At 40.5% G+C, this 26,057-nt stretch overlaps 1 protein-coding gene across 1 annotated transcript in view; it reads left to right on the top strand.

Annotated features, from left to right (window-relative positions):
* Positions 1-1,262: 1,262 nt before the first annotated feature.
* MPPED2 (metallophosphoesterase domain containing 2) overlaps positions 1,263-26,057 on the top strand; it is a 181,726-nt gene continuing 156,931 nt past the window's right edge. The window contains exon 1 of the mRNA XM_046941551.1: positions 1,263-1,542. The gene's annotated coding sequence lies outside the window, so the exon portion shown is untranslated. The remainder of the gene's footprint in view (positions 1,543-26,057) is intronic.

The following is a 26,057-nucleotide window of genomic DNA, read 5'->3' as shown; positions in this document are numbered from 1 at the left end:
AGTTATTAAGAACACAGTAAATGTACTTGTGCATTTCTGAAACAATTATCAAGGTAGAATACAACAGAATTCTACAAGCATATTACATGTAAATATTTTTGAAAATAAGTATTGGGAAATAGTATTCTCCACTCCAGAATTTTTTATTTTTATTTTTAACAGCACACACAAAATGCCAAGAATGCTTAGAACTCAGTAATGCAACACGAGTCCCTTCTTTCATAGTCCTTAAGATACAAAATAATGATCGTTATAGATTTTTGCCTTATGCTGACATCTAAAACTCACATGGAAAATACAAAAGAGCAGCCTATGATAATAGCTTAGAGAAAAGAGGCTTTTAAAAGGAAACTTCTAAAACAAAAAAAGAAGCTGCTATTAGGAGCCAAAACAAATCCTTATTTTAATTGCCATGCGGTGAACAGGGAGGCTCTGCCATGCCGTGCTCCTTCTAGCACAGACAGAAGCAGCATTTAAATAACCCTCCTCATTTAACTAGTTGGTTTTTATAATTGTAACAGGAGTGTACCCCAAGGCCCAAACGCTCTGCAGGGTAGGATATGTACAAAGCACAGCTCTGGAGAGCATCTCTTTGGAATCCAGAAATGAGGTACATGCTGTATATGTACTTCAGTAGATTGCTGGGGCTCTTGTTCCCTTACTTCTCATGTCTCAGGCCATCCCCCAACATCACAGCCTGATTTAGCGACAGGATGAGAGGGAATGGCCTCAAGTTGCACCAGGGGAGATTCAAGTTGGATGGTAGGAAGAATTTCTTCCCTGAAAGAGTAGTCAGGTGCTGGAATGGGCTGCCCAGGGAGCTGGTGGAGTCACTGTCTGTGGAGGTGTTCAAGAAGTGTTTTGAAGGACATGGTTTAGTTGGAAATACTGGTGATGGGTGGGCAGTTGAACTGGAGCTTCTTGGAAGTGGTGTTTGTTTGTTTGGTATATTTGCTTTCTTCCCCACAGGCTCATCAAAAGTTCTCTAGCCAACTTCGTTTCCCCACTCTCACTGCTCTGCTCAAGCCGTGTTCCTCGCTAAGGAAGGACAGAGGGGAGCAGACGCACGGCGGCAGCAGGGGCACGAGGCCCTGCCCACGGGGAACCGCGGCGCCCAGCGCTCCTCGTTCACCGAAGGATTTGTTTTTCCCCGTTAATTAGGGCCGGCTCTGCAGTGCGCACGCGACGCTCCGGGCACGAGCAGGCAGCCGCGCAGCCCGCCACGCAGAGTTCCCACCGCCGCCGCTGGGTGGCGCCTCAGCGCCGGCAGCCGCCGCCCCCGATCCCTCCGAGAGCACTGAGGAGGGGCGGCCCGCGGGGCTCAGGTGAGCCCCCTGAGGGCAGGGCAGGGCTGGGCTGCGCGGCCACAGACCGCGGCCACACCTCGGCACCCCGGAAAGCGGCCTGAGGGTGGTAGGGCGGTGCCCTGGAGGAAGGCTGCAGAGGTTCCAGATGGACTCCCGTGCAGTGCTGGCAGTTGGCGTGCTGTAGCGGCGGTGATGTCCCGTTTCCCGCCACTTGACCGATCGTCTTCTCTCACAGGTAAGTTGTGCGTTGTTACGTTAGCAGTGTCTTTGAATTCTGGTGTCTCCCGTTCCCGTAGCTCAGAGGGCTTTTCCTGACTTGCTAATTATGTTTTTGAAGTCTCCCGAAGATGTGTTGTGCTCGTTCCCCCATGCATAATACCTCTGCTCTGCGCTGTACGTCTGCTCGGTGAGTTCCGTTCCTCACCTGAGGGCTGAACTGCGCTTCCAGCGGGCTGTGAGAGTGCAGAGGGCGGGGTGCAGGCGGGGAAGCACAGCTCCACGGCCCTCCTAAGACACGTTTTATGGCTTAGTACCTCTTTTTTTTTTTTTTTTTTTTTGAAGACTTCTTGTCCAGAGGACAGTGTATTTTTATGTTAACGTTTGCTTCTATAACCTAGAAGTGTGAGTTCATTACGTCCACTGCATGCAGTGAAACACACGGCAATTAGGTTTATTTTGCAGGTGTTCCTTCTGGAGCAGCAAGGCTTGAAGGTGCAGGTGGCCCAGGGCATGGGTTGTATGCTGCAGATCCGTGTGTACTTCTTGGGAGGTTTTCTGTAGTTCAGCCTGTACAAGAAGGATGCCAAAGATGCTGTGAAGGCTGGAAGGAGTCTGTAAGCGTCACTTATTAATAGAAGGAAAAGAAATCTGTATTAATTTTTTCAGATTGGGAGCGCATTTAAAGCTGAAATAAATTTGATTCACCTAAGTGAAATAGGTCACCTTCAGTTGTACTCTGGTGGGCTTTTTTTTTTTTTTTTTTTTTTTTTGTCCTTTGCTTTGATGACGCTTTGCAAAGCTCGAGGAGAAATTTTGTATACGGCTCCAGTATGCTTTATTAGAGAAAAAAGTCTATGTATGTATGTATATATGTTCTCTAAAGGAAGGGAATAATAAAGATGAGGAAACACCAAACTATCTGCAGACTGCTCAGCTTTGGTGGAAACACCTGAATTGAAGTCACATGTGCTGTGCTTGCACAGTGTAATGTGAAATAGTATTTATTTACTCTGCCGTGCTGGGTGACCCGTATTAATGGAGTGGGGTATGAACACCTCCAGGTGAATATTCCACTGTTCTCAAGGAAGTTTTTGTCCTTGTCAGATATTCCACAGCTTCTGTATATGGCTGAGCTATTATTGCTAGATATGGCTGCATTAATTAGCTTTGGCCCATGCCATATAGACCTTTAAAAGAAAAGGCCTGAGGGGGAGATTTTATTTAACAACCCTTCACACCCTCGGATAGCAATCTAGTGCTTTAGGAAGTGGCCAGAAGTGGGCTTGTGCAGCTGTGAAAGGTGTTGCTCACTTTGCTAAGGAAAGCCCTGCTCCGAGATAGGTTAATAGTGGCACATCCCTCTTGTCCTGTGGGGGTAGGAGTGGGTGGAGAGCCTGTGCAGCTCTTCTGATCTGGTGCCATGCTATGTTGCACACTGCAGCTATCTTTGCAGTCCTTTGTGGTTTTGCCTGGCACACTTCATCCACTGCAGGGCAACTAGCTGCTATTTCACAATCTGTATGATAACAGGTGGGTGTCAGGAAGGGATGCTATTCAGCGGAGTGTTAAGTGTTCAACTTAGTGCAGGGTTCCTGACTTTTACTTGTTTGTTTATTTATGTCCTCTACTATTTTTTATACTTGCTCAGTCCATTTGTCTCCAGTCATTGTAACCAACAAAGGATATCTAGATGACAGTAATGGAGATTATTTGCTTCACAGAAATGTGTTGTCTGTTAATAGCATGGGTTACTGAACGTCAGGATAGTAAGTGTGAATGATAAAAGAGGCTGAATACACTCACTTTTCATATAGGTGGATTGTGATGGCATTATGTAGTCTTTAGAATATCGGTTTTGGGATAAACAAAACAAGAGGATGCTGTCTTCAAACATCTTGTCTGTGTAGAGATATTGGCATCAAATGAGGAAAGAATATGAAAGAGAATAAAGCAGGTGCTGCAAGCCTGTCCCAGGAAATAGCAGACAAGCATGCAAGCTATGCTAATTAGTACTCTGAGAGGATCTGTTTTTCCCCCTTTTACAGTAGCTGATGGCAAACAATGAGCCTGGTTCTGTTCCCTCACCCCAAGGGTTTGTATAAATATATCCACACAGCTTGACTCTGGTTTACTTTTCCCCCCTCTGTTCTTTATATTTAGTCTATTTGTAACTCTGACATTTCACTAGGACTTCTATTGCTTCTCTTCCATCTGTGTTTTTATTTGGAGTATTCTCCCTTTCCTCCCCTACATCCTCTATAAAGATTTTAATTAGTGTCTTGCTACAGTTTTTGCTCTGTTAGTTTCCTTCTCTTGTAGAAAGATAAGTTGGATGAAAAGAAAGCTACTAATTTGTCTTTGTGCTTTCTCCTATTTTGTGTCATTTTGTTCTGCTAGACAAACTATGTTTGATTTAGTGGGGTTGGAGTATGAGTGCATAATAGATTATCTGTCACTGGACCAAATCAATCATGGTTAACAGTGTATTGACAAGAGCATATAGCAAGTATCCTTGACCTGAGGTTGAAAATACCTGTTATCAACATCATATGGCTCTTGCTGCTGCTTGGCCTGAACTCTGAGACAGAATTTTGCTTATCAGCTTTTCGTCTTATTCTCCTGTATTTTCCTATATGTTCTTATTTTCCCATATTCTCCTTATTCTCCCAATATTCTGGCTTTCTTTCTTTGAGCCTTTTTGAGCTATCATAGGCCACCTCATTCGTTGGTGGAGCACAGAAGAACCCAAATTGTGTCCAAGAGTTCTTAAATGAGAAACTCGTGTGCTTTAGATACAAGCCAGCATTTAAATGTTAAGGTTACAATGAGATTTCCACTGTAGTTTGGCTGCCATTTAATTGCTTAGGTCAGGTCGGTTGGTTTTTTACATATTTATTTGTGGTATCTGGTACTGTATGTTATTGGAGGGAGGATGTTGAATCAGTCTTGCTATTATTATAGTTTCTTTGCTCCTTTGTTCATTTTTAAGCGCTGGTGCTTAAGTGTTTCATTCACGTGGCCATAGGCACTCCTGATAGCATTTTTTTTTAATGTTGTAGCAATATGTTCCTACTGTTTGTTGTATAACACTAGCTGTGTATTATTTCCTGCTGGAAGAGAAGCATATTTTCCCTTCTTGATGGAGATATTTAGTTATTTGCCTTACGATTCTGTGCAAATGAGTGCTGAGCTACTTGTAAAGCAGTCAGGAGATGGCAGGGTCAGCCTGAACCTTTGTTCTCAGTTGCAAACATACAGGTGAGATGTTCATGGTGTTACTGTTGTTTACATCTGAATTCAGAAATCAGAACACTGATTATATTTGAGCAAATATATAAAAAGCACAGCTGAATTTTTTGATGCTTAAGTTCAGTATTGGCCAAAAAGCTTGCTGAAGAGCTTATTTTAGGACTGCATGTACTTTTACAAAGATGAAATGGTGATGCAGAGTAAGTAAAGTAATTACTACCAAGTGAGAAATAAAAGACTTGGAGGAAGGTTATTGATGTACTTTGCTACTTCAAGAAAAATGTGTTTGGTAAGCTTCCAGGCAAGCAATGCCTGTGCTCAAGTTTGGCTTGCAATTTATGGACAAATGAAAATATATTCTGCCTACAGTGTAACTAGATCTTCTTTATCTTGCTTATCAAAACATGCATATATTCATGCAAGAATGACAGAAATTCTACTGGAATGCATTTTTTTTCTTTGCTACTTTTTAAAAATGAAAATGTTTTATCATATTGTCTCATAGACCTGGCATCTGAGCACCTTCTGGTAGCATAATCAGTGGTGTGCTATCTTGTCTGTTTTTTATCTCTCAAAGAAGGATGATAAGATTTTTGAGGAGGAAAGTGAAATGTTTTCCTGTGTGGGCCGAATTGTAAATATATGGTGTGGAGAGGGCAGGATAACAGTTTGCTTTCTAGATGGGGTCAGCATTGAGGAGATATATGATCTCTATAGATATAGATCTGTATGATCTATATATGATAGGATTCAACAAGACCAAATGCCGGGTCCTGCACTTTGACCACAATAACCCCAGGCAATGCTACAGGTTTGGGGCAGAGAGGCTGGAAGACTGTGTAGAGGAAATGGACCTGAGGGTGTTGATTGACGCTAGACTGAACATGAGCCAGCAGCGTGCCCAGGTGGCCAAGAAGGCCAATGGCATCCTGGCTTGTATCAGAAACAGTGCTGCCAGCAGGAATAGGGAAGTAATTGTCCCCCTGTACTCAACACTGGTGAGGCCACACCTTGAGTACTGTGTCCAGTTTTGGGCCCCTCACTGTAAGAAAGACATTGAGGCCCTGGAGCGTGTCCAGAGGAGGGAAACAAAGCTGGTGAGGGGTCTGGAGCACAGGCCTTATGAGGAGCAGCTGAGAGAGCTGGAATTGTTCAGTGTAGAGAAGAGGAGGCTCAGGGGAGACCTTGTTGCTCTCTATAACTACCTGAAGGGAGGTTGTAGTGAGGTGGGGGTTGGCCTCTTTTCTCATGTGACTAGTGATAGGACTAGAGGGAATGGCTTCAAGCTGTGCCAGGGGAGGTTCAGGCTGGACGTTAGGAAATACTACTTCTCTGAAAGGGTGGTCAGGCACTGGAATGGGCTGCCAAGAGAGGTGGTGGAGTCACCGAGCCTGGTGGTGTTCAAAGAGCATTTGGATGTTGTGTTGAGGGACGTGATTTAGTGAGAACCATTGGTGATGGACGAATGATTGGACTGGATGAGCCTGTGGGTCTTTTCCAACCTTAGCGATTCTATTCTATGATTCTATGATGACTTTTGATTCCTGCTTTTCTGTATTTGTTTCAATTATTTTGTGGTCTATGCAACAAAGAGAAGATTGGGGCATAGAGTGAGAAGCGTGGCACTATTGGTCCACATAAAGCTTCTTGTTTCTTTAACACATTTGTTGTCACATCAGCTCTTCCGTGCACCATTTCTCCTTTTGAGAGTTCACAATGCTCTGCCTAGTCTATTCCTCAGGACTTGAGTTTGAACACATGCTCCTTTTCCAATTGCTTTCCTGTAGGATTGTGTTGACATACAGCCACTTTCTGTTATTACAAATATGTGATTCCGAAATAAAAAGTTTAGTAAGATGAAATTTAGTCTAACCTGGGCTCATCTGAAATGCTACTAGGAAGCAGGTTGCTTGCTCCTGTCTGGAACCAGCAGAGGCATACTGGGAAAAAAAGCAGAATCAGATAATGGGAAAAGCAAAACAGAAGTGGGATAACTGTTGTCCGCTCTAAACCACCATATTTTAGAAATTATTTTTTAGGAAAAAAAAGAATCATATGGTATTCAGGGTTGAAGCATTCTCTGTTATCCACTTACTCAACAAGCTCACCTAAGGCTAATGAGAAGTTTTCATCTGAGCCAAATTTAGTTAAAGTGAAGGTTAAAAAGATTAAAAGAAAAACTCAGAGTGTGAAATGCTCAAATCATCAATATGTCTGATATGCAAGATTGTCAAAGATATGAACAAATGCTGATTCTTCACAGACTTAACTCAAAGGGCAGTAATGAAATAGTACCACTTTGTCATCCTTTGGGTTTGGGAGGGTTCAGAATTCTGGGGAGGTTTTTGTTTCACTGGAGTTTGGAGGGGGGATGTGACACTCTACTGGAACCAAAAGAGTAATTGGTAACATTTCCAGATTTTCTTTCTGCCTTCTGACCTAGAAAGAGAGCTACTTTATTAAGATACTAGCTTTCTTTAACCATAAGTGTGAGGCTTGATTCTGGGTTTCATCTCCACTGATGCATTTTAAGCTGTGTTCTTCTTTGCCTCTTGCTGATTTAGGGCAAAACTGAGGTTTAAAAATCAAACAAAACGAAGCTCTAGATAGAGTGTGGCTACAGTAGGTATTTATAGCTGTGTGTACTTTCCATTTTCTAACTGCTTTCCTTTAGATGTTTCTGTGTAAATGTCTGGCATAGAATATATTGCATTGAAAAGGAGATGTAAACTCTCTGCCGAAAGAGACGTAACTTCAGTTAAGAGAAAAACTTAAATGAGATTTATATATATGGTTGTGGATGCTCCCTCCCTGGAAGCACTCAAGGCCAGGCTGGATGGGGCTGTGAGCAACCTAGCCTAGAGGGAGGTGTCCCTGCCTATAGCAGGGAGTTGGAACTAAATGATCTTAAGGGCCCCTTCCAACCCAAACCGTTCTGTGATTCTGTAAACAACTTAAAACCGAAAGTCTTTCTGGCCATGCAGGGGAGAAGGAGAACCAAAACAAATGAGGTGAGCAAAACAACCAAAGAACAATGGGTGAACAGAGGAGTTGTTATGAAGTCACTGTACTTCTGTAAGCAGATGGCCACAATGCCTACTGAAAACATTGCCTTGAAGTCCAGAGACTCTCAGCTGGAACTGCCTTTGCCTGCTCAGCTGCTAGCATGTCCCATTGTTTTAAGCCTCTGTGCTGGGCTTGGCATTCTTGTGTTGTATTTTTGCTGTTAGCTTTCTGTTAACGGTTCAATATTTTCTACTGTTAACATCTGCTGAAGTCCCTGAGGTGTGAGGGTGGAAACCAACTGATTATGGAGATGCAATGTGGGCTTCTGGGGTTCCCAGTGCAAGGTCTAGTGGTGAGGAGATGGGATGGTTTTGGGTCTCTTCCTGTGGTCGTTAAATGGCAAGGATTTCTACATCTTCACTTCCAGCTGAGTCACTGGGATTCTGAACTATGTACTTCAGCATAGCTTATGGATTTTAAACTTGTCACACTGCACTTCTATTATAGATATGGCACTGCACTTGCAAGCTATTTTCTTGATCTTTTGCCAGCTAGGCTTTTGTAGCAGTTCTTGGAAGATATACTATGGCAGTTCCCTTTTACAATATCTATCATTAACACCTCTTCGGCATCTGTAAGAGTTTCTTCTTTGCTGGAGATTGGAGCAGTTGATTAAGCGGCCCTTTGCTGTCCACAGGCAATTTCTCAGATTTCCACCATGTTTCAAATCTCCCTTTCCTAGCAAAGGTCCTGGAGACAGGTTGTGTCAGGGCAACTGCTGCCCTTGCTTTCATGATAATAATAAACTGTTTGAAACATTTCAATCAGGCCAAAGCAGTGAGACAGCTTTAATGAGGATTTGTAGTGACCTTCTGTTTTATAGTAGGTGGATTCTGGCACGTTGCCAATTTTGATTCTTACTGATCTTCCAGTGGCTTTTGATACTAGAGATCATAGGTTTATCCTAAAATACCTGTAGAAGATTCAGAGCTGTCTGGGCACCGCTCTTTCTTTGCTTTGTTAGTATTTGCCTCAGCAGTGTCAGTTTGTCACTGTAAATATCTCCTTTTCTGATACTGCCCTGGTGAACTGCTGGGTTCTCAGGGCTATGAAGTGGGCGTGTCCCAGGTTTCCTGTATGTAGGTATTGGCTGCAGCATGCCTTTCCAAAACTCACACATGTAATTGCACGAAAGCAGTGCTTGGATGCATTTGTTTCATACAAGTATTTCTGTGTGCATGACAGCAGTGCCTGCCTGCCTGCCAAAATTTAGTCTGTGTATTGCAAAAGTAAATGCAAACGCAATGAGGTTATGACTCCCTGTTGTCTCCTTTTGATTGTATTGTTTTAGTCTTGATTCAGTATCTTAAATCACAGTGGCAGCCTAGGCATGGGGAGAAGTGTAGGCTGTTTCTGGTTACTCACATAATGCTGGAGAAGGTTTTCTGGATGCCAGGAGGCAGCATAAATGGACTGCTTTTGCCATTTGAGGTAGTTGCGACAGTAAGTCTTCCTGATGTAAAAAGTCAGCTAAATCATCAGATTTTCCTGTCTGAGAGGAACTTAACTCATGAGACATCTGCTGGAGGCTTCTGCCTAGTTATTCAAGATATGGTATCTTTATATTTAAAAGGAAGGATGTGTTTTTTTTTTTTTTTTTTAAGAGTTAATCTGATGTAATTATTTTTCTTTACTTCCAGTTATTCTTCTGGTGATTTGAGGTAGAGTTAATTTTGTATAGAAGATGTCAGTAGTTAGATAAATTGCTGCCTCTGGGCTGGATGTCTAGACTGTGGACTTGTGTCTGTAGAAAGACAGAATAAACCTGTATCATGATTCATTTTATCCATAAGTGGGCTTGTATGGTGCAGATATTTAAATCGTAAGACTTCTTCTATATATTTGTGAATTGCTGTGTTGTTTTGGTTGTTAAACACTTGGCCTCAGACAAGGAGTTGAACCATTTCAGTTTGAAGGGCGGGTGTAAATAGAAGGTTACGGTCTGAACAGATGTAAGTTTGGGATGCGAAAGCAGAGAAAAAGGCAAAGTGCCAAAGAATCCCCAAGTAGCTTGTGCAATGTCTGTGTGTCACAGGCTCGTTAGAAGTACTGCCTTTGGTAACCTTGCCCAGCCATGACATGCAGCATGGCTGTCGATGATGTCCTCTGGGGTGGAGTACTGGCCTCAGTAGATGGGGTCACTTCTGGGGTTTGGGAGAAGAGATGAGAACTAGTTCCCCAAAGGGCTGCTGTGTTGCAATGCAGAGGTCAGAACAAGCACCCAAAACATGGAAGGTGCTTGTATTGCTGCTGACTGCCTTGGTTTCATTTGTCCCCTGCCACTCAGGCTGTGGTTTCCTAACACTGTGTCTGAGCTGCTGGTTCACTGTGCTGTCCATTCAATTAAACTGTCTCTGTCCATCTTAGAAGAAGAGCTAGTTGATAATTTACCTTGTGATTTGGTGTATGTATCCTCAAATTGTACCTGCCTATTTGAATCATGTTTCACTTTGAAATGATTTCTAAGGTCTCTTATTCACAGCCTCTGTGGATTTCACTGTGGCAGCTAAATCTGACAGGAGTTATGAATTGGAGTCCTTCACCACCACAATTCAGTCCAGGGTATTAAAGTGAACTGAAATCAATAGTGGTTTACATTATAATGTGCCTGGCTCTGAACTGGAAACTGAAGAATAGACATCACTTTTTTTTTTGCCTCTCCTGCTAGAAGGCAGCAGCCTCTGGGAGGAGAATGGGTGGCTCACATCAAGAAAGTTCTTGAACCTTGCTAATATGACTTGGAAGAGCTCACGTGAATATGTTGTTCCTTGATAGTTAGCTTTCTGTCTGTGTCACTTGTCTACTTCTTCCATCTGTGCTTTGGATTATATTTGCCACATGTATTAACTGTGCATGTGTTTCTAATTTACCTGGTTTCTTCAAATTTTGTAATCTCATGCATTTTTGCCATTTATCTCAAATTGTTACCAGCTGTAAAGATCACGAGCACGAGTATGTTTTTTTCACACTGTAGTCCTAATCGCAAATGAAAATGCTAACTAAAACCAACAGGGCAACCCTCCTATTGCCACAGGAGACAATTTCTGCATTTAATACCCTGCTTCAAGTCGGTTGCTATACAGTGCTAGAGCTGTGATCTGTGTAATTCACTGTTCTGTCTCCTCCACTTGCTATGAGTAGAAAGGATGAGGATAGCAGCTTGTTTAAATGCATAATTTCTAGATGTATAATGATTTCAAGTTACTCTTTGTTCCTAGTTTGATCTAGCTAGGTAGACTTCTAGTTCCTTTTGTCTAAGTAGATGTAAAGGAGATGGTAGTATTGGAGGCTTTGCTGAAAAACAAAAATAAAACTAATATGCTATGTTAGGTGAATGTAACCTCATCAGGCAAAGCAAATGCATTACTCATATAATTAGGCTTGAAATAGTCTCTATAAACCAGTGGTATCCCATAAGTCCTGCTTCTTCCCTGGGTTCTTTTCAAGCTTGAAAGTCTATGAATGTTGTTCCTATGTAATGATGCTTTCATAATTGACATTAGCAAGAACACGCCTGTCTTTCTACTTTTGCCAAACAATGTTGTGTTGTCTTTTTTCTATTTTCTTGATCTCCCTGATCTTTCTTTTCAAAAATTATTGTCAGTGCTGTGGTCACCAGTGCATCACATTACTTGCTCTTTACTGTGGTTACTTTTGATGAATCCAAGACACTGTGACTATTGGATAGAACTGTGCAGTGATTTTAATGTCCTACTTATTTCCATGAAGCAGAAAGACAGCAGCAAGCCTTATCACCTGAACTAAGCACTTGCAACGCTCACCCCCTCCCCCAAGGGCTACACTCACTTTGTGTTAAGTAGTATATATTGATTACAAGATTACAGCACTTTGTATACAAAAAGTGCATGGTCATGGACCTTCAGATTTCAATTGCCTATTTATCTCTGGAAAATGCTATATGTTCACAGAATTGCTTGGGGTGGTGTGGCATAGCTTAAGGGAAATGACTTAGAACTGAGAAGCAGATACATGCTCTTCTGCAGACTCTGCTCTTTCGTAGCCTCCTGTGCCTTAGTGTGTAATAGCAGAAAAGGAGGCATAGCTTTGCCTCTCTTATGACTGATGCACTGTGTGATGCTGTTTCATTCCTCCCTTTCCTTTTTCTCTAAAATCATGTTTTACAAATGATAGAATAAAGCCATTTCCTGTACAGCTTGACAAAGCCTGGGCTGTGGAGCATCTTGCGTGTGGATCAGCACTGGCACAAGTACGTATAATCTGCAACAGGCCGTGGTCAACTTCATCTTCTAGTTACAAGTCTCATCTATTTGGCAGCTCGCTCTATGGATGACTTAAGCATGGCTGCCTCTCAGATGGTGTAATATTTTACACTATGGTGAAATAACTTAACATCCCATTATTGCTCTGAGAGTGCCTGCCTTGTTTTCTTTAAAGTGTTCTGAGGTCAATCTGGCTGCAGCAGTGTATCTATTTTACTTGAAAACAATAACTTAATTCCATACTTTGAGTAACTTTAGACATTCAGGGCCAGTAATAACAATGGAATTCCTCACCCTAGTTCTCAATTTGTAACTAGTTGCTTATAGAATCATAGCATCACAGAATGGCCTGGGTTGAAAAGGACCACAATGATCGTATAGTTTCAACCCCCCTGCCACGGGCAGGGTCACCAACCACTAGACCAGGCCTCCCAGAGCAACATCCAGCCTGGCCTTGAATGCCTGCCGTGCCACTATCCCAGCAGATGTCCTGATGGGGGATTTCAACCACCTGGATAAGAGCCTGCAAGTGCAACACCTCCTGTAGCTGAGGCAAGAAGGCCTCATCAACAGACCTCCCCCTGATCAGGTGGCCTGAGCAGACAGCAACCACTAGATGCCTCTTACTAGACCAATCCCTGATTTTCACCTATAAGCTCTCAACTTGGTCATGGCTGTTACTCAGACACTGCTCTTCACAATCTATCCACTTCCTAACATAGAGGGCAACTCCCTCTCCTTTCCTACCTTGTATATCTCTTCTGAAGAGCCTGAAGCCTTCAATCAGAGTCTTCCTAGAATACATTACGCTCTTATGCTCCAAATTTTCATGAAAGCTTTGAAAGGCCTAATATTAAGAACTGGCTTCTTGTATAAATGTTAGAAATACTGAGGAGAAATGAGAACCTATAAAGGTGCACATAGAGCTGTGCTGTTAGTGAGAAGCATAGAATGGCAGACACTGAGAATTTCCTGGTGGTTGGATTCATTTAAAGTATTCTCTCGATACTTGTACGCTATCCATGTAAAAAGTACTTGGTGATATAGAGGCTGAGTACATCTAATTCGGGGGCCAGTACAGTCCTGTATTTGCCAGAAGACATTTTTATTTTACTGGTTTATACTGGGAGGCGCTGATTCATTACAATCTCAATAGGAAAGGCGCTCAGACTTGGAAAGTGTAATTTAAAATGCTACATATTAGAGCTAACACCAAATTGAAGAAGAGAGTAGTATAAGTGATCTTGCATCCCTTTAGATAGTAGGAACCCTGAGCTGTGCAGCATCCAATGGGACTCTTATTGTTGTGCAGAAAGGGTTACTATGTGTAGAAAGGGTTACTCCATTTTGGTCATTCAAGCTGTGCAGGCTTGTCTAACAAGAAAACAGCTCTATTAATCATTCTTTCCATCAAAAGAAAGTATGATCGCATGAGGATTTCATGTTGTACTTCTAGATACAGACAAGGCTGTGCAGTGGTGTAGTCACTGGTACCAGCTGGGAGCTGCTCCTCTCTTGCCCTTAGCCAGTGACATTTATCCTGCAGCCAAGGGATGCACACAGCACGTCCCAGCCTGAAGGTCATGTTTAGAGGAAGCACAGACCCAGTTCTGCTCAGGTTAACTGTCACATGGACCACTAACTACTCAGTGTACAGTGGACTCCTGCTCGGGATTGTGGCAGAGGCCATACCCATTTTGTTAACAACTCAAATGTTGCAGTACCAGAACTGGAAAGATAACCTATTGGTCAGATGCTGTCCATTGCTGCTCACCTTCCAAAAAACAGTTTTGGTCTAGCACAAATGCTTGCTCTATCTTTTATAGAAGTTTGGGATCCAAATGATGTTTGTAACTAGTTTACAAAATTGATTCCTAGTGAAATTAACACTAGGGATTAGAAAAAAAAAAGTTACCTTTAAAATTTCATATATATTATGGAAGCAATACTTCTTAAAGGAAAGGCAAGAGTGTTACCAGCTATTGATACACCAGAAGTAAAAACTTCATTAATGCAATTTATTAAACAGCAGTATTCAAAGAATGTCCCAGTGTGGTGAATCTTAGTGCTACTGAGTTGGCACAGCTTGAATTGTGGAGAAAGCAGGATTAATTGAATCCAAAGTAGCTCTTTAGACAAAGTCACCAAGAGAGTTGTGCATATTTAAAATCCTGATGCTGACTTACTGAGGAATTTCAGATGTTCGTTTTATGCTTTCTCTTCTCTGTATTGCTCAAGCTTCTGCATGAAGGAGGTACTAGAAAATCTGAACTGGCAGCTATTTGGGTAGAACTCACTACAGGAATCTAAGCTGTCCTGCAGGTCTCAGATTATCAGGTAAAACAAATACGCTGAACCATAAGGGTTCCTTCTGATTATGCTGATTTACATGGATCTCAGTAAATAAATAAATATTTTTAAAGTATGAAGTATTGAAATAAATGGAATCCTTTTTCTCATTTGAGGTGATTAAGGAAATTTACTTTTCAAGGACTCCACAAAGTAATTATTACTGAATTCTACAACTGTTCCAGAATTTAGGAAACTCGGAGAGAGAAATTAATACTTAAAATCTTAAACAAGAGTGGATTGTACTTCTTTTTTTGTTGGAGTTGTGTGTGTTGGAGAGGTGTGTTTCAAATTATTTACAATCTTAAATTGGTAAGATACTCCCTAATGTTTCACTGCATTTCTTTTCCTGTTGTTCTCTCAGAGTTAATGTAATTATTTCTCTCAGTTTCATTAGGTCACTGGGGCTGATGGATATCCTGAAAGAAATCTTTTAATCTCATGTGTAACTAGTGCTTCTAACATATTTAGCTCAACAGAATTAAGTATTGATATTTAATTTCATATTTTAAATTGCTATCTTCTGCATTTCAAATACATGGGTTAAATTTTTAGTGATACTTAATTATTTTTATTTTTAACATTTTACTTTGTGTTATTACACAGTAGTAACCTAATATCCTCTTAAGCTGTTTTTTGCCATCTAGAACATGTGATTTTAAACTTACTCCAAAAATACACCCAAACCATGCACAGTGCTGTTGAATCTGTTCTGTTTTCAAGAGATATGTGAAACTTTGGATCCTGGTTTGTTTGTTTTGTGAAGATTCTCTCTCTTCCTCCCTCCCTTGTCAGTCTGGTTCCTTTCACTCCTCTTCGGGAGCAGGAATCATGGTACTAAAACTAGGATATAAGGTTTCTTCCTATTTTTTTTTTTTCCTTCCATGATCACATTAGTCTTCAACCAGTTGCTAAATGTTTTGTCTTGGTGTGATTCTATTGTTAACCAGGTTATTTGGAAGTAGAATATAGATTTTTTTTTAATTTTTTTTTATGATGAGATTTTCAAAGCTTGCCTAGAGGGTTGGGGTGTTCAATTAGGAATTAATGATCTAACGGCAACTTTAAAAATCCCACCTGTAGGTCTGAAGCTTTTAAATGAGTCTGAAGTAAAGAGTGCAGCCATAATAAATGCACAAATTGTGTGATATCTTCCTATGATTGGAAGAGTGTTAAATAGCAGCTATTTTGCTGTCAAATAACTAAGGAAGTTGCCAGAAGTAGACTTCAAATCAGTAAACTGATCCACTTTCTAAGTAACAGGGTCACAGGCAGTTACTTAAAAATACTAAGGCACAGTGCAGCCCCACTGTAATGACAAGTTTTGTCTAGGAAGACATGTTGTATAAGTTGATTGTATAAGGTGATAGTTAATCAGAAACTTTGAAATAAGCCTGGAGCAAAAATAAAAGCAGGAAATGCAGATTTTTTATTTTCCAATGGAGTAAATGAAAAATGTTTTTTTTAGTTATTTTCAAGAATTTATAGTAGTAGAACATCAGCTCTGAGAATAAAATTAAAGCAATGCTCTTGTGTGCCAAAGATTTTTTTTTCTTTTTTTAATGATTCCAAGGGTATGGCAGGTGAATCCATTTAGCAAGTCTAATGACTGGAAAGTGGTATGTTTTTCAAATAGCAAGGATGAAACGATCTGTAGACCATCGGCTACAGCTGGAATGATGTCATACATGGTTATGCTTTAATTCTTCCTGCATTGCTAAAGGGGAACGAGGTCTGTAATATCCGCAGACTGCCTCGCTGAATGCAAATCCTCATGCTGGAAATGGAGAGCCTTCTCTTTCTCAACATGACTAATGTTAATTTCTTTAGCAGAAAAAAAATTTAATATGTCTCTCTAATGGTAAATTACCATTTATTGTAAATGTGCCACATAAAGGAAGTAATAAGTCATTATTATTGACCTATTACTGTTCCTTCTATTTTACCTCTAATTAAATAAAAATGTGCACTCAGAGTTAATATGCTTTTTGTTTGAATATTCTTTTATTAGTCCATAGCCTTCAGCAACTGGTGCTGATACTCCAGCACACAGCAGTAATCAAAAGTGCTAGTTGGATTTTGTTTAATTTGGGGGTTACATTTTTATCTTAGTTATCTCCTAGTCAACTGGTGTTCCTATACACTTCTTGACTCTTCAAGCACGAAGGTGTGAGTTTCATTCTGAGGAGAAACCTCCCTCCTGAGCAAATGATGCAAACTAGAATGCATTAGTGCTAAAAAAGTGGAATGCTAAGATAGAAAAATACATGAAAGTAATTATAAAAGAAAGCCAGAAATTTGCAGGTTGTGGACAATGATACAACGGAACTGCTAGAATAACCGAGTGATTGAGATAGTGGGGTAGGATGTGATGGGCAGTGTTAGAAAAGAGTCTCATTTCTCTCTTCTCAAGACAATACATTTACAGAAAACTGCCACTAGGGTGGAAACTATCCCAAATACACTCAGGAGCTCATAATCCAAGAACCTGGAGGCAAAGTACCCTATCTTTATAGACAGCCAGTTGTGCTCATTCTTTCTCTTGCTTTTTCCTTTGGTCGGTATTCCTTTCTGCATAGAAGCACAAGATTAGCAGGAGGAATCACTGTAGCTTTACATGCACCCTGGAGGCAAGGCGCTTTCCTTGAAGCTGGGAAGCATGGACTTGAACTTTGTTTGGTAAGGAAGGCATTAAGCCTGACCCCCTACACCCTAAGCTATGTGTGTTGTGGTGGGATATGAAGTGAAACAGACAAAAAAAAAAAAAAAAAAAAAAAAAAACAAAAAAAAACAAAAAAACACCCCAAAACAAGAACAAAACACCAGGAACCCTTATCAGATCTTATAGAGAGAAGTTGCAAAAGCCTGCCTTCAGGAGAAGGTCCAATACTCTTTGTGCTGGCAGTTATCTGCCTGGCAGAATAAATGTACCAGCTTTGGCATGCAAGATGTTCTGTGAGTTCATATTTTTTGGGACTTCAGTGTGCTGGTTGTTTTGAATCCCACTCTGAAATGCTGCGTTCCTCTATGCATCGCAGACATCACACTCTGAAATCTGAATTCCCTCTCTGGCATCAGAAGCCTAGTAGTAAAATGTCATTGCTTGTTCTTTACGGAGCCTTGTGTCTTATATTGGACGTACCTAATCCCAAGCGTAGGCAGAGTGGAAGGAAAAATGTTACCCTGTGTGCCCTTAGCAATCCTGCAGCAGTAATTACCAGCAGGATTACTCCACCCTGAATCAACTGAATGGTGATGGCAATTCTGTAACTATACTGGAATGATATCTTTCGCCATGTATCTCTTGACTAATTAAAATATGTTGATGTAAATGTAACAGTGGACCAAAATTATCATAGTATGATTTAAAAAAAAAAAAATGCAATTACTAGAGAGATGTTCAAGAGCTTAGCTAACTGAGGAATGTAAGTCTCCCTAGACTGTCACGACTGTTGATAGCTATGTCAGTCCGTGGCTGTTGCAGGAGGAGTAAGAAAACCTGTTGAACCACCTGTCATGCATTTCTCCAGAAAAAAAATATCCATATGCAAGAACTGAAAAGTCTTCTGAAGTGATGAATATATTTAAATTTATTTTTCTAGTATAGTTCCCTTTGTCACCTCTCCCAAATGCTCCTGCAGCCTTTCTGTTGCTTTCCCAATCTTCCTGTACTTGCTCAGCTCCTTTTTTTGCCTCTTAACCACGCTCTGACCTCAATCTCTTCTCCCAGAGTTCAGCCTCTTTTTTCCACTAGTCCCCTGGTACCCTTCATTGCATGCTTTTGGTTTCATTTGCTTTATTTTATCTTTTTTTTTTTTTTTCCTTCTATGATGCCTTTCTTACCTGAACTCTGTGAGGAGTGCTTTGAAGAACACGAGTACCTGAGGCCAGACAGTAATGGAATAACACATTTAAACTAATTGTCTACTTCCAAGGAAGAAAACATCCTTTCTGGCAGAAGTGACATTGCCCTGTTGTAAGAACTCTTTTAAAAGAAGAAAAAGAAGAGGGGAAAAAAAGATGTGTTTTTCCTAGAACTCCTAAATGGTCAACCTATTCAGCTCAAACTTTTAAATCTCTGACAATTATTGTTACTCTTCAGCAGTGTTCCTTAATAGGATGGAGGAAAAAATACAAAATATAATCTCTCTTTTAATGTTCTTTTGTATAAGAGTTCTGATGTAGAAAATCAATACCTGCTATTCAAAGGAAAGCTATTGAAACAAATATTACTAGTGGATGGGTTTGCAAGGCTGTTGGCTTTGATTATGTTTCTCCTGATACAGTACTGTGCTGATATGTAGAAAACCCAGGAAACAATTTTAAGTGATTGTTATGAAACAGTTTAAACAATTTAGTGTTTGGGATATAGCTGAAACAAAGATCCAGCACAGATGAAAATGTTTTTGTATGTGCTTTAGAAAGATTATATTAATGAGCAGATAGATTGCGCATGTCAAATGAAAGACAGCTACTGTCCCACAGGCACTTTATTTTGGTTGTTAATGGTTTAAATAAAAAACAACAGCAACAACAAAAAGCCCTCCTTGTGAAAGTCTTGAGAGATGTATACAATGCTTGGATTTTTAAATTATTTTTTCAAATTTCTCTTACCCCATACTTAATCACAGGCATTTTTCTTTTTATATCTGGAACACAGATTACTCTACAGTCTTTCTTTGTCTGTGCCAGCTCATATAATTCACATTTTTATTACCTTGATCAATTGAAACATTTTATTAAAGGTCAAAAGAAAAGAAAAATTGTAAAATTAGAAATGGAAATGGATTTGATTAACGACTGAAAGCATAAATATGGAAGCAAATGATCCAATTTATTACCTTTTTCTGTTTAATAATTATCTTTGTCTTTGGTTCTAGTTCTGCATTTTATTTCAGCTGCTTTGACTATACAACTGATTGTTCTTTTTCTATCTCATCTTCTATTAACTTGGGAGAAATCTGCATTAACCTATGCATGTTTACAATGGCTGCTAACAGTGGCAGCATGAGACAGTCTTAAACTTGGCCATATGTCTTTTGATTTGCAAATTCAGTACTGAAACTGATTTTCATTCACAAATCTAATTTTCCTGTTATTTAAATTGAAATTCTGATAATTTATTATTATTGAAAGTCTATTTTACAAACTATGTATGTGTACTGGGATTGACTGTGTCTATGCTGTGGAGCAAGTATATTCAGTGGTGCATCATGACTCCAGTGTTGGCTGTACATGTTGGCTGCAGGTGTTGGGACCTGTACTGGCAGCCACACCTGATCTGAGCACACATCATCTTCTACTGCTCCTCTGAGTGGAGATAGAAGTGTATGAACAACAAGGGAACAGAACTGAAGAATGAATCTGATGATGTGGTGGCTGAGACAATGGAGTTTTCTTGATGTCTGAATGTATTGCAGCACATCTGATCCACACTGCATACCCCATGTAGGTTATTTCACTCTGGTGCTGTAACTTCTGGGATCAGCAGTTGAAAATGTGCAAATGAATATAACATAGAGGAAAACAGAACTACTGTAGCTGAGTATTAGGGGCTTTCTCTCTGCTAATGCCCAGATTCAGCAAAAATACTAGGGACTTTATTACTTTTTAAGTATGTCGGTAGTCTCTGTGAACTTCATATAAGTTAAATGTGAGTGCATGTGTCTTGCTAAACTGTAGATTTTATTTTCTCTGATTAAAGCTATAGGGGCACCGTTGAGACCCTTGGGTAGAAAAAGATAGCCCTCTAAGCAATCAGAAACATAGGCATCAAGCAGGAACACTTGCACTCTGTTCACAGTACACTGCCTGAAGTGCAATTGGGTCAAATCGGAGACCTAGCAGAGGGCAGATGTAAAGGACAGTTGTGCTTAGAGAGGGCAGCTGTGCTGCCAGTACAGATGGATGCTCCCCAGGAAGCTGATCTAACAAGGTTTCACCCCGCTGTCATCACCCAGCTGAGGTTTGGAGGGACAAAACCCCAGCCATCCTCAGGACAGAGACTGAGAGATTTCTCTTTGTACATCTCCAAAACGCAGATCTCTCAGAAGTGGGTGTCTGTTGTTGTACTCCCTACACAAATAAAGGAGCAGTACCTGAAGTATCAAGAAAAGAACTTGCTGATAAGAACTTCCTGGGCTTTGAATTACACACAACAAACTGACAGGTACAGTAACATTAGCACTGACTGAAGACCAAAACAGGCTGAGCTCTGTTATGAGTAATCCCAGGTGGTGATGGTATTCAAAAGAACAGGGACTTTATTTATTTTCCCAGAGAACTAGTAGTGGATTATTTATCTTTATTGTTTTAGGAATCACGATATGCCATTTTAAATTCTAATAACTCATGTTCCTTTTATAGTTCATATATTTGCACACAGTACTTCATCTCCCAGTGTGAAGTTTTTATCTTAGTGCCTACTGCTTATATCTTACCCTGAATTAACATCTTTGTCATAGGCTTTTGTTGATGATTACAGCATTATTTTCCCAACATAGCCATGCCTCCAGCAGTGACTCATGCTCCAGAGATCATCTTTTGCTGCAGCAACAGCCCTGTTTATTCTCCCAAGCCTCTGAGCTGTGGTGTGTCCTGGTGGCTAGGTGTTGTTGGTAGGGATGAAGTGGGGGAGCACAATGTGTCCAGTGGGAAAGAAAAACTATTGGAAGTTGCAATATGAGTAGGAAGAGAAGACAGAGTTTACAAGGGTTGTTCCAGAAGAGCTGCGAACTACTGCACTGATTTTCTTCTTAAATACTGAATGTAAAATGACCAGGGCACCCACTTTAGAATACTTTCTGACAACCGGCACTTTATATGTTGAAAGCTGCATTTTCATTGAGGTCACTTTTGAAAGTGCTCCAATCACAAACTGTATTCAAACTTTCGTAAATCAAACCCTACATCTCAAGTCAAATACTATCAGGAAAAAAAAAAAAAAAGGAACTAGTGACCATCTGAAGGGGTAGAAAAGTGATTTGAGTGATTTGTATAGCATTATATGGTTTCTATGACTGGTAATGAAGTTGTATAAGCATTTCAGGTTTTTTATCTTTTAGTGGACAGAGTGAGGTTTTCTTTAGTTACAGGTTTTTTTTTTCTTCTCCATGTTATCCACTGTGTTCAATGGAGGAAACAAAGAGACTTGATAAAATGTCCTTGTTGTCTGTTGTACATGCAAGGGAGTGAGTGGAATTGTTCAGTCAGCCTTAGTCTGATGTGTCTCAGGTTTGGAATTCTTGATTTTTCCCAAACTCAATAATACAATTGTAACTTAATGTTTTTTTTCTGTGTGTAATTGTACAGTACTTTGAATATGCTAGCAGGCATTGGTTGAGAAGATTGATGGATTCTAAACATATCAACAGGAAATTAATGGAGAATATCTCAAGGGATTATTTTAGACACAAACAAGAAAAGACAGTTACTTTGAGCGGCAATCATATAATTCTTTTACATACAGCCACTCTTTGAGACATGTCTGATTCACTGGTAATTAAAATTATAAATAACTCTTGTTTGGCCTGAGTGATTACGTTCATGCTCCAGTGACCACGGCCTATAAGTACTAAGGCATATAATTAGACCCTTTTTTGACCTTTCAATATCATGTTGACCATATCGAGGCTATAACAGATCCATAGCCTACATAGTTGTTTAGGGCCAGATGGTGTTTTCATGCAAAATTAACGCAAGAGGTTGCTTCAAAGCTCCTTGTTCCATGAGCAGTGCAAGAATAGATTATTGAAGCAGGATCTGGCATGATATGATGAACTGTAACTGAACTTACTGAGGATGGGCACTTTGTGTATCACCTGCCTTTCTGTTCGTGGTTCTCTCTGTCCTTCTACATGATTTAACTTGTAATTCTTAAAGAACGTTTTCATTTAGAGTCAGGATGTAAACTTTAATCTGACTGTAGCAATAATTCATGTGTTTTACCAATAACAAGCTTTTACGGGTTTAGTTAATGATAATAATGGTCCTTTTAGAATAGCATGCCAAGGTACATAATTCATGGGAAGCATACATGTACTTTTTACATCCAAAGTAAGCATTACATTACCTAACTGCAAGAAGAATACAGGAATTTCAGTCCAGTGTTATTATATAGTGTGGCAGAATTTCACATATAAAATCCAATGACTAATTCCTTTTCCTGTAATTTTAGTTTGGACTATTTCCACTTCAAGCATTTTAGATTTTGAAGAAGGGTCACATTGAGGAAAGTGACAAAAAACCACAGTCACATGTCTGTCAGACACTGCTGAGAATTTCCTCAAGTTAGAAGATGACAACGAAGATAAACATTGTCTTGAAATAGCCTTATGGGCCTGAACTTTCGGAAAGTAGTTAATGTTCAGTGTATGAAAATGGTACTTCTCAGTACCAAGAATGCAAATAATTATTTTTGAAATTATGGACTGTGGCCATCGACCACAGTTACAAAGTTATAAAATTGAGAAGTGTGTATCAGCTCTACATCTTGACTGCAGCTGTTACTTCACCTTACCTATTGATGAATTAATAAAAAAGTAATGAAACAATCCTTAATATTCCATGCAATCTTTAAATATGTGTGTAGGAAGACATAAGATACATGATTTTTATATATTCATTGGTTTGATGCTAACAAGTTGACAAGATATTTGACTAAACTGTACCTTTAGGCGGCATTAGTATTGCTTTACTGAGAAGTAATGTTGCCAGTTGTGTCCAGACTCAGATGTAAGAATTTCTGTAGTACACAGTTTCCTTCAGTGCTTTCCGGAAGACTTTGGAAATGAGATCCAGCAGTAATTTTTTTCTGGCAGTGTCTCCATTTTTCCACATATTCATTTAAATGATTTAGATCCTCTTGTATGCAGTCCACAGCCAAAGTCCACACTCCGCACCTTGCTTCAGGTAATGATCCCAAGATGTGTTTAGAATCCCAGATGGCAGGAGTAATTGAATTTACATACTTTGTGTATGAGGCACGCAAAAGTAACATAAAATAATCTCTGTTGATAACCTAAAGGAATATATTAATTTCCAATTATTTATTGTTTTTTAATTATTTTTAAATATGCCTTGTGGTCAATATGTCTTTGGTTTTGATGTTTTGTGCTCTTAGTTGTACAAGGAATTGTTGCTTTTTATTTGTTTGGGATTTGTCCTTCTAATCTGTTTGAAATAGAATACTACAGATCTTGTCTTTACAATGGAAAATCTTTTCCTTTTATTTATTTCATGCACAAGTCAGGAGTAATGGTAGTAGTTGTAGTTAGAGTAACTGTGTCATTATAAAAAAGATGAAAATTTTGTCTCTGTGTTAAGTATCGTCATTCTGTTTTCATAGAATCGTAGAATGTCCAAGGTTGGAAAAGACCTCCAAGATGATCCAATCCAGCTGTCCACCTATCACCAGTATTTCCTGACTAAACCATGTCCCTTAGTTACAGCACCTAAACATTTATTGAACACTTCCAGGGACAGTGACCCAACCACCTCCCTGGGCAGCCCATTCGAGTGCCTGACCACTCTTTCCGAGGAGAAATATTTCCTTATATCCTACCTGAACTTCACCTGGCGCAACTTGAGGCTATTCCCTCCTGTCCTATTGCCAGTTACGTGGGAGAACAGGCTGACTCCCACCTTACTACAGCCTCCTTTCAGGTAGCTGTAGAGATCTATAAGGTCTTACTTGAGCCTTCTCTTCTCCAGGCTTACCAATCCCAGTTTCCTCAGCCACTTCTCATGACACTTGTACTCCAGATCCCTCACTAGCTTTGTTGGCAACGCTATTTCTGATACAAGCCAGGGTGCCATTGGCTTTCTTGGCCACCTGGGCACACAGCTGGTTCATGTTTAGCTGAGCACTGACCAGCACTTCTAGGTCCATTTCTTCCATGCAGTCTTCCAGTCACTCTGCCAAGCCTATAGCGTTGCCTGAGGTTGTTATGGCCGAAGCGCAGGACCCAGCACTTGGTCTTGCTGGACTTCATACCACTGGCCTCAGCCCAGAGGTCCACCCTGTCCAGATTGCTTCCTATCCCTAGGCAGATCAATGCTTCCACTCACCTTGGTGTCATCTGCAAACTTACTGAGGGTGCACTCAGCGCCCCTATCCAGGTCATCAATAAAGATATTGAACAGGACAGGTTCCAGTACCAGCCCCTGGGGAACACCACTTGTGACCGGTCACCAGCTGGATTTGACTCCATTCACCACCACTCTCTGGAACCGTCCATCCAGCCAGTTCCTTACCCAGCCAAAAGTGTACCTGTCTAAACCATGGGCTGCCAGCTTCTCCAGGAGAATACTGTCAGAGACAGTGTTGAAGGCTTTGCTGAAGTCTAGCTATACTATGTCAATTGCCTTTCTCTCATCCATCGGGTGGGTCACTCAATCATAGGAGATCAGGCTGGTCAGGCAGGACCTGCCTTTCATGAATCTATGCTGTCTAGGCCTGATCCCTCAGCTGTCCTGTACATGCCATGTGATCTCACTGAAGGTGATCTACTCCATAACCTTACTTGGCACCAAGGTCAGGCTGACAGGCCTGTAGTTCTCCTGATCTTCCTTATGATCCTCCTTGTAAATGGGAGTCATGTTGGCAAGCTTCCAATTCTCTGAGACCTTTCTGGTTGACCAGGAACACTGATGGTGGAAAGCAGCTTGGGAATCATCTCTGCCAGCTTCCTCAGCACACATGGGTGGATCCCATCCAGCACTATGGACTTGTGGCAGTCCAGGTGTAGTAGGTCTCTAAATGCTTCCACCTGAACTGTGAGGAGTTTATTCTGCTCCCTGTTTGAGACTTCCAGGTTAGGGAGTAGAGTATCCTGAGGATAATTGGTCTAACTATTTAAGACAGATGTAAAGACGGCAACAAGAATCTCAGCCTGCTTCTTATCCTCAGTGGTCACGTTACCTGCCGCATCCAATAAAGGATGGAGATTCTCCTTTGCCCTGTTCTTACTGTTAATATATTTATAAAGATGTTTTTTTGTTTTTTTTTTTTTGCTCTCTTTTACCCCAGTGGTCAGGTTGAGTTCAAGCTTGGCTTTTGTCTTTATAATTTTCTCCCTGCATATCCTAACAACTTCCTACGTAAATATGTATTATGGAGACTGATTTGCTGATAGTGACATGCCTGTTCCTAGCATGGAAGAGTTTCATGAACTCCTTTCATCTTTCAACTTTATTAAAAAGCAAGCAAGCAAACAAACAAACAACAACAAAAAAAAAACGTAGGGAAGATTGCTCCCTGTAGTTGCTTAATAGCATCTTTTCTTTCTGTACATACTAAAAGGAGGTCCACTGCTTAGACAAATTTAGCACTTATGTGCTACCAGCAAGAAAAGGCAACTGGTAGTAGAGCAGCAGAGAGATAACTGTTGCTTTCTGCAACAATGATGTTAGCCACCTGTGTTAGGCCTCTGCACGCACTGACCAATAGCCTAATCAGAGCCAAATGACTGCAGACACACACCAATATGATGAGCAGCAAAATGGCGTTTATTCACTACTAAACACATCTTATATACATTTTTACCTACAAAACCGTGCTGTCATGTCCCACTCTGATTGGTTCACACCAGATAACATTGTGCCTTATTTGGCCGTTTCCACATTC

This window comes from Gallus gallus, chromosome 5 (genome assembly GCF_016699485.2).
Source record: "Gallus gallus isolate bGalGal1 chromosome 5, bGalGal1.mat.broiler.GRCg7b, whole genome shotgun sequence".
In the NCBI taxonomy this organism is placed as follows: Eukaryota; Metazoa; Chordata; class Aves; order Galliformes; family Phasianidae; genus Gallus; species Gallus gallus.
Note: the sequence above shows the minus strand (reverse complement) of the source record. Positions and strands in the feature narration are given on the sequence as shown.